This window comes from Rhinopithecus bieti, unplaced genomic scaffold, assembly GCF_001698545.2.
Source record: "Rhinopithecus bieti isolate Rb0 unplaced genomic scaffold, ASM169854v2 scaffold_9690, whole genome shotgun sequence".
Taxonomy (NCBI): Eukaryota; Metazoa; Chordata; class Mammalia; order Primates; family Cercopithecidae; genus Rhinopithecus; species Rhinopithecus bieti.
Window position 1 is genome coordinate 633,237 of NW_016806622.1, and position 10,516 is coordinate 643,752.

Genomic DNA, 10,516 nt, shown 5'->3' on the forward strand with positions numbered 1-10,516 from the left:
TTAAAACTGCTGAATAGAGATGTTAAAATGGTTAAACCAAATACACTATGACTAAAAGAAGCTACCATAGCAGGTTAGTTAAGAATTTAAAAGATTTTCATTTTAGTAACACCTCCAGGGCCTTGTAATCCATGTTTCTTATTAGTTATAGGTATTCTTATTCAATGTTCTCATGTGTCCATTTATCAGTTTTAAACCATAAAGTCATGTAGTAGTTTGCCAATAACTGTCTTCTGGCATAATTTTCCATTTTGTTGTTGTTGTTGTTGCAACAGAGACATCTGAGACTTACGCATTTAAAAACAACCAATGGTCAAGGGGCTCTAAATTCATCAGAGTGGTCCAAAGAAAGGATACGAAAACAAAGGTGGAGATATTTAAATGACTTTCCCAAGCTAAAATTAACTTAAAAAATCTCTAAAACTAAATTAGTACATTCAAGCATAGTTTTACATTGCAGAACAAAATACTATTTATGGTTATAAAACTTTAAGAATATTTTAATGTCATGAAGATTGGACACTAAATAATCTATATTTTAACAGACCATTAAGTTAAGATTCTCAATCTCGAAATCTTTTGCCTCAGAAAAGATGGATTTTCAAAATAACATATTGTCTACTTGCAATAAATGTGATATACAACGAGAAGAAAAAGTATTTTTAAGCAATGATTGCAAAAGACTTTGATTCAATCTAGATTAGACACTTGGTAAACATCTTCAAGCTTCATCTTTTACTGGTTAGATTTCTTGCATTTTTGTACTTGTCTCAGGGATTTGGATCTGATATCTTGGGGAGAAGAAGGATCATTTTTCAGCCTGCAACGGTATGTGAATTATATCTTAACAGAGATATTTTTTAAAATAGGCAGAGTATAATTTTAAGTAAGATACATTTTAAAAGTTATATTTAGGTTACACCTTCAAGAAGAATTTAAAGACATACCAATCAATTGAAAACTTTGTTTTGATCTTGATTCAAATGGACCAAAAGTAAAAAGACATTTTCAAGGCAAATGAAGAAAACTGAACAGAACTGAATGCTAGATAGTACTGAGAAATTATTTTAAACCTACTGAAAGTGATAACAGTATTATGGTTATTCCTTTTAAGTCGTATCTCTCAGAGGTGTTTGTTTGTTTGTTTGTTTTGAGATGAAGTCTCACTTTTTTGCCCAAGCTGAAGTGCAGTGGCATGGTCTCAGCTCACCACAACCTCTACCTCCCAGGTTCAAGAGATTCTCCTGCCTTGGCCTCCTGAGTAACTGGGATTACAGGCGCCCACCACCATACCCAGCTAATTTTTTGTAGAGAGGGGGCTTCGCCACGTTGGTCAGGCTGGTCTTGAACTCCTGACCTCAAGTGATCTACCCGCATTGGTATCCCAAAGTTGTGGGATTACAGGCGTGAGCCACGCACGGCGGCTGGCCTAGAGTTTTATACTGAAGTGTTTTCAGATAAGATAAAGTGATACCTGGGATGTGGTTTTAAATATTCCAACAACAAAAAAGAGAGGATAGGGGAGATGAAATCTGAAAGGCAAATGTGGATAGCTGTTTAATCTAGATCGTTGGTACCTGGGAGAGGTGAGCTGGTGATTATACCATTTTCTTCATTTGTATCTGTTTGAAATTTTTTCATAATAAAAGTTACTTTAGTTGAAACAATTTTCTCTTTTTTTTTTAAGAAGCTGCTCGACATTATTGATCATTAGAGAAATGCAAATCGAATCTACAATGAGATATCATCTCACTCCAGTCATGGCTTTTATCTAAAAGTCAGGCAGTAACAAATGCTGGCGAGGATGTGGAGAAAAGAGAACCCTTGTGTACTGTTCTTGGGAATGCAAATTAGTACAACCACTATGGAAAACAGTTTGGACATTCCTCAAAAACCTAAAAATAGAGCTACCATACAATTCAGCAATCTCACTACTAGGTATATACCCAAAAGAAAGGAAACCAGTATATCGAAGAGAGATCTGTACTCCCATGTTTACTGCAGCACTATTCACAATAGGCAAGATTTGTAAGCAACTTAAGTGTTCATCAATGGATGAGTGAATAAAGAAAATGTGGTACATATACACAATGGAGTATTTGTTCAGCCACAAGAAAGAATGGGATCCCGTCATTTGCAACAAGAGATGGGTGATACTTGAGGCAATCATATTAAGTGAAATAAGCCAGGTACAAAAAGACAAACATAACATGTTTTCAATTATTTGTGGGAGCTAAAATTAAAATAATAGAAGTAATGGATATAGAGAGTAGAAGTATGATTACCAATGGCTGGAAAGTGTAGTGGTTGGGTGTGGAGGAAAGTGGGTATGGATAATGAGTACAAAAAATAGTTAGAAAGAATGAATAATACTCAGTATTTCCTAGCACAATAGGGTGATTATAGTCAAAAAATAATTTAATTGTACATTTAAAAATAACTAAAAGAGTATAACAAGATTGTTTATAACACAAAGGCTAAATATTTGAGGGGAATAGATATCCCATTTACCCTAATGTGATTATTACGCATTGCGTGCCTGTGTCAAAATATCTAATGTAACCCATAAATATATATGCCTACTATATACCCACATTAATAAAATATTCCTTGGCTAAATAAAGTAATAAATATAGTAAACTTGGAAAATATCTAAAGAAAATCAAATAATAGACACAAGAGTATATATTTCATTTACAAGAACATACGTATCAATTGCAAAACTCAATTACACTCATTAAATATTAAAAGGCAAACACAACAAGTTTTCTTGTCATACTGAGAAAAAAATAGCAAAAACTAAATGATAATCTGTCCAACCAAATGGAAATTTTAAAACAATATTAATGTATCAGGAATTTAATTGAAAATATATTAATTTATTTAAGCAATATGAACTGACTCCAATAATGTGCTCTAACCTTTATATATTAATAGAAGATAGAGATAGGTATTGTTGATAAGGAAATCACACAAAAATAATATAAGGCAGTGAATAAACACATAAAGTGGGACTGGGAAAATGTGAATTACAAAGTACAAATGGGACTCTTGGGCACCTAGCTTCAAGAATGGAGCAATGGTCTTCTGGTGCATCTTTTTAAATTGCCATATCAATATATGATAAATCATATAAGAATCTAATCCTGCAATGTGGAAGAGGTCTGATTGTGGTACTTGTAAGTCACAAATATATGACAATACCAGAAAGTAAGATATTTATATGTTCCTCATATGTTTCCTCATCTTGAAATCTCCTCCACCTTCAACATCAACTCTGGTGTCAACTCTGACTCCTCAATTTCTTTCACACCGTGTCTTTGTGTGGGCTGCTATAACAAACTCCATAGGCTGAATAGCTTATAAATAACAGAAACTTATTTTTCACACTTCTGTGGTTGGGGAAGTCCAAGATCAAAGTACCAGCAGATTTAACATCTGGTGAGAGCCTGTTTCCTGGTTCATAGATGGTCATGTTTTTGTTCTGTCTTCACAAGGCAGAGAGGAAAAGATCTCTTTGGGGCCTCTTTCATACGAGAACTATTCCATTCATGAGGGGATGGCCCACATGACCTAATGACCTTCAAAATAACCTGCCTCCAAATACCCTCACACAGGGGATTAGGTTTCAGCATATGAATTTGGAATGGGCACATTTAGTCTCTAGAACACTGCATACTAAATTTTAAAATTATGTAACTTATTTTCAAGATAAATACCAAACACAAGCAACTCCCACTATTCCACTTCTACCCTCACAGTTCAAGCCACCTTTTCTCATCTGGACTTCTGCAAGAATCTCTTGACAGGTCTCTCAAGATTGCTACTTCTACTTTTGCCTTCTATAGTCTACTGTCCCTCAGTATGTAAAGCGTGATGGTTTTATAATATATTTCAGACTATATTGCTTACTTTTGCACTGGTCTACTTTCTCACTTAGAGTAAAACCTACATGATTTATCTTGCCCCATAAGGTTCAATAATATACATGTGGCTCATTTTCTCACTAAGTGTCTGCTCACTTGTTACTTTGAGAGGCATCCACCTGACTCTGATTTATTTTCTTCCTAGCACTCAGTATGATGTCAATTTTCAAAATTATGTTGTCTTTGTTTTTCTCTAGAAAATAAACTTCACTAGACCAAGGAGCTTAGTTGTTCACAGTTGGACTCTGCAGGCCTAAAATACTAGTAATTGAGGTTTTAAAAGTAACGGCAAAAACCTCAATTACTTTTGCACCAACCTATAGTACTTGGTTCTTAGTAAATATTTAAATATTTACCTCTGATTGCTGGAATTGTGAGTGAACTTTTAGGCATAAATATTTAAAATATTTTAAAAGATAGCAAATTAACTAACCAAAGTAAATCATGGAAAGAGAATCAAATGAAGATAAAAATATGTTGTATTAAAAAATTTTATTTAACAATATTACATATTTATTTTGCAGAACTAATGCATATACATGGTAAAAAATAATCTAAACTGCAAACACAGTACAAAAGATAACAGTGGCAGCCAGGTTACATGAAAGACTAAACGGCAGGCATCAAATTAAATATCAATATACATTGAAAGTGACTGAAATGTTCTCCAACGCATAGATATTATATTTTTTTCTATTTACAGGGCAGAAAATTGTGACCCTATAGCTTTTAAATTTTCATATTACTGTAAGTGAACAGTAAATACTGACTATCATCCTTGTACCATGAATCTAAACACTTGCCAAAGATAGTTACAAAATGGCTTAATGTGATTGTCTGGTCCTTCTCCAATCAAATATGTCTCAGAGGAGAATTATTTAGTGAAAACACAGCTCTTGAATCTTTCAAGCTGAATGCGTGGAAGACATAAAAGAAGAATGGGCTGGTCAGATGCCAGCAGAAAAAATTGTTTGTTTCTAATACCCAGTCACAATTGATAGTTCTATTGAATAAATTTACTTTTGAATCAAATTTCAGCTTTTGTGTGTTTTAAACTGTAGGTGTACATATTTAAGTTTTAAACAAATGGTATTTCAATAGCTTACTAAAGTCCCTATAGTAATATTAACCTTACTTATACCTATACTCAGACAGTATAAAAAAAAATACATTGTGGCTAGATCAAAAGAGAGACCCAGTGAACATTATCTCCAGCTAAGAAAATGCATAAATATTCTACCATTGTCCAATACCATAGATTTTTTTAATAATAAATTATGATTATTTTCTTTAGACATCTGTTCTCTAAAATCTAATAATTATAGTATTTAATTAAGAAAATAAAATGAGTACTATCTGTTTTGGATGAGCAAAATAATTAATATTTAGTCATCTGAAGCTGAAATTATGACCAGATGCTTTGCTTTCTTTATTGAGAGAATAAATAAAGAAACACTTTGCCTGTGGATCATTAGAGTGAGACCACAAACCCTAAACTATTCGCTTTTGTATTTGCTATCACAAACAACCAAAACTTGTGAAACTTTCCTGGGTTAAACAGCTAATACTCTTTATATTGAAGCTTTTGAAGATATGTCTTACTGCTTAAAAGATCATGGTACTTTGTATTTATTGAATTTCTTTTCTTTATTTTTATTGTGAACGTAGTGCATATTTGTTTTACAAAATGGAGATAGCACTATACAGTAACTGGAGAAGAAATCACTCACAATTCCAGCAACCAGAGGTAAATGCATTTAACATTTTAGCATATGACGACAATTGCTAGCAGAAAGGACATGCAGGGAGGAGAGAGATAGAGAGAAATAAACAGATATTAGATAGGTAGATGATGATATGATAGATGATTGAGAAAGAGAGAGAGAGAGAGAGAGAGAGAGAGAGAGAGAGAGAGAGAGAATGAATGGGATAGTGAGTTGAATCATGGCCTCCAAAAAGATATGTTTATGTCCAAGACCTAATGACCAGAACCTGTGAATGTAGCTTTATTTGAAAAAAAGGTCTTTGCAGACATAATTAAGTTAAGGGTCTCAAGATGAGATCATCATGAAATATTGAGATGAGCCCTAAATACAATGACAAATGTCTTTATAAGAGATATACAGAGGTGATTCACAGGAGGAAAAGAGAAGGTCATGGGAAGATCAAGTTAGACTGGAGTTAAGCAGTCACAAATCAAGCAAAGCCTGGAACCACCAGAAGCTGGAAGAGGGTTTTCTTCTAGAGCCTTCTTAGGGAGTGCTGACACCTTGATTTTGAACTTCTGGCCTTAGAACTGTGAGAAAATAAATTTCTGCTATTTTCAGCCACCATGTTTGTAATCATTTGTCAACAGCAGTCCTAAAAAATTAATACAGATGCAATTAGCATTATTTTTTTCACACATTGTGGTAGATACTTTACATAGATGGTATTATAGGAATCCTTCTCTTTGCCCAGACCAACTTAAATATACCTGGTAAGATCATAAGTTATTTCAAAGAGAGGTAGATTTCATGTATACTTTTGCTTTGAAATAAAGAGAAAGTTTAGTACCTAGATGATTGGTTTGGGGGAGAAGACAAAGATTACAAGCCATAGAAACAAGAAGCTGGTCTCTGGCTGAGCCTATTGATGGATCCCAGTAGAGAGAGACTGTAATCAGAAGCATAAGTGTTATGTTAGGTACAGGTTCAATTACCCTTTATTTAGAGACAATATATGGCATGCAATATGGAGATATGCATTATTTTCACTTATTGAAGTTCTGATGTCACTGTGAAATCTGATAAAACCTGATAAATCAGTTATGGTGTCTGGTTATTGGCAAAAGTCATGAATCTTGGTGAGAAATGGTGGACAGTTACTCTAGAAATGGCATGGTGACACTCATAGAAGGATCAGACTTGTTTGTAAATGCACAGGAAGAGCCTCTGGGGTTTCATTAAAAACTTTCAAACAAGTTAATTAAAGAGGAGAATAGGGAAAAGGAAATAAGAAAAGTAAAATGTGAGTGACTGTTAATGTGACAGTATCAAAAACCTAAAAGGCCTAGAGAATTTGGGTTTATACTTATCCTATTTAATTACTATAACATCTCTTCTGGGAGACATACACATATGACAAACCAGTCTCTGAATGCAAATTGCAATTTGGTGAGAAAATAATTAGGTGTGGGCTTAATTACTATTCACATAAGCTTTTATTTAAATATCCGTTTCCCTTGGTATCCATGAGTGGGACTGGTTCCAAGATCCCCTGCTTGCTCAATTCCCTTATATAAAATGGTGTAATATTTGCACATAATCTATGCACATCCTCACATATAGTTTAAATCATCTCTAGATTACTTATAATTAATACAGGCCGGGTGCAGTGGCTTATGCCTATAATCCCAGCACTTTGTGAGGCTGAAGGCAGGAGGATTGCTTGAGCCCAGGAGTTCAAGAACGGTCTAAGCAACATAGCAAGATCTCATCTCTACAAAAATTAAAAAACAAAAATAGCCAGGCACAGTGTTTTCTGTCTGTAATCTCAGCTACTCAGTAGGCTAAGTGGGAGGATTGCTTGAGCCTGGGAGATGGAGTATACAGTGAGCCGTGACTGCAACACTGCACTCCAACTTGGGCTACAGAGTGAGAACCTGTCTTCAAAGCAAAAACCGAAGACACCGTAAATACTATGTAAATAGTTGTTATTCTGTATTTTTTATTTGCATTATTTTTATTATTGCATTGTGTTTTTTTTACTTTTACTTTTAAAATATTTTGATTCACAGTTAGTTGAATCTCCAGATGAGGAACTCACAGTTATGGAGGGCAAACTGTAGTTTTGGTTTGGTTTGGTTTGGTTTGGTTTGGTTTGGTTTGGTTTGGTTTGGTTTTTACCGTCTTCTGTCCACTAGAGGGCACATGTCACTTGTGTTCACTTCTGACTTCCAGTTCTATTGCAGAAACGCCCATGCCATCTATCCTTAATGAGAGTAAAACCCAAAAACCATGCCAAAATAGCCAAAAGCAAGCTAATGTAGTTTTCTAACATTAACATTAGAAAAAGCAGACATCTAGGCAATATGCTTTATTAAAGGTAAAAGGTATATTTCATAAAGTTTAAGGGGATTTCCATCAGGAAGATACCACAATTATATATCTTAAATGTACACCTAATAGCATAGGTTAATGAGAATTTAAAAACTGAAGGAATAAAGATGAAATAGAAAATTGACAATCATGGTGACATACTTTAACATACCTCTTTTCAATAGCAAATAGAAAATCAACAAAATTAGTAGGATATGGCAAAGCTAAAAACGTTTAATAAACTTGGACCAACCAATATTTAAATATCAATTTACCCAATTTTGACAGAATGCACAATTTTCAAGTGCAGTTGAAGCATTTATCCAAACTTATAATATGGTGGCGTAAACATAGCTTCAAAAGAATTACATCCCTGCATGCAATTATTCACTGCAATGGTTGAAATAAGCTATAAATGAAAATAACAAAAGATAGTAAGAGACGAAGAATTAAACCTTTGACCAAGACAGAGTAACAGAGACCAGATTTAATACTGCACCTGTAACAATCCAAAAAAACTAGACAATATTTACAAAATAACAATTTTCAAGAATGAAAATTAGCACATGAATGACAGGGTCACTGAAGAAAAGGAAAAAGAAATGAAGTGAGCCCTAAGATTGACAGGCTTACTGCATGAAGAGGAGTTCCAATCTGTATTGTATAAAGAGGATTTCAGGTGGGGCATAGGGAGTTCTCTGAGTTTAGGATGGAGCTAAGAGTCCTGGGAAACTAAGGAGATGCAGTATCAGGGAGGACAGAGATCCATACAGAGGGAACTCCAAAGACATTCCAAAGATTCCCCACGAGTATTCCTCAGGGTACCACGCACTATGTGTATGAGGAAACTAACCTAAGCTGGGGCAGAAACTACACAAAATACTTAGAGGAAACTGTGCCCAGCACTCAGCTAGAGCTGGGAGATAGTGCCTGTTCCCATCAGCTGGAGTGAAAATCTCATAATTCAAGAGGGACCCTGTAAAGTGCTAAGAAGGATCTTACTTAAATTGTGGAGAATGAAAGTATTCCTGGATCGAACACATTGAACACTGTGATTGTCTTATCTAACAAATCTCAAAAGCAAGTCTTGAAGGAATAAAGTGTTTTCAAATAACTGGATCTCAGAACAAGGCTGAAAAATACACACACACACACACACACACACACACACACACACACACACTTTCCATTAAATAAGGTAAAATTAACAATGTCTGACATCCAGTAAAAAATTACAAGGTAGGCCAGGCACAGTGGCTCACACTTGTAATCCCAGCACTTTGGGAGGCTGAGGTGGGTGGATCACCTGAGGTCAGGAGTTTGAGACCAGCCTGACCAACATGGTGAAACCCGTCTCTACTAAAAATACAAAATTAGCCGGGTGTAATGGCTCATGCCTGTAATCCCAGGTATTCAGGAGGCTGAGGCAGGAGAATCACTTGACCCAGGAGGCAGAGGTTACGGTGAGCTGAGATCTGCCATTGCACTCCAGCCTGGGCAAGAAGAGCAAAACTCTGTCTCAAAAAAAAAAAAAAAAGAAAGAAAAGAAAATAATTACAAGGTTTATGAAGATTCAGAGACATAACCCAAAACGAGATGAAAAATCAACAGTTTTGAACTAACTAGGCTTACATGGATTCATAATTAACAGGCAATATTAAATAACTGTATTCTATATGTTCAAAACCTTCAATGTCTAAGATAAGAAAATACCCTGGCTAGTATTAACAAGATAAGACATTTCAAATAACTATAACATTCTGAAGATTCTGAATAACTATAACATTCTGATACATGATTTCTCATGTGAAAAAAAGTATTTGCCGTATCTTTAATGAACATCATCCGTATCTTTAATGAACATCATCATTAATGATGAAGTACTGAAATGTGTCCTCCAGAGATAAGAAATAGGAAGATGATGCCTGAAATCATTTCTATTCAGCACTTTAGTAGAGGTTTTAGTGCAAAAAGCCAAAATAAAGAACTGAATGAATGAATGAGGATACAGATATAGATAGATAATGAATAGAATGGTATTTGAAAAAGAGAATAGTATAGATATAAGTATAGATGATATAGATATAGATGATACAGATTAAATGATCCAACTGAATGCAAAAATAAATTATGGTTCTATATAGAAGCAACAAATGGAAAACTCTAAACAGAGAAAAAAGGTAGTATTTATCTCACACATAAAAAATGTTGGGCCAGGCATGGTTGTGGCTCACACCTCTAATACCAGCACTTTGGGAGGCCAAGGTGGGTGGATCACTTGAGGTCAGGAGTTCCAGCCCAGCCTGGCCAACATGCTGAAACCCTGTCTCTACTGAAAATACAAAAACTAGCCAGGTGTGGTGTTGGGCGCCTGTAATCCCAGCTACTTGGGAGGCTGAGGCAGGAGACTCACTTGAGCCTGGGAGGTGGAGGTTGCAGTGAGCTGCAAGAGAACCACTGCACTCCCACCTGGGCAACAGAGTTAAACTCTGTTTCAAAAAAAAAAAAAAA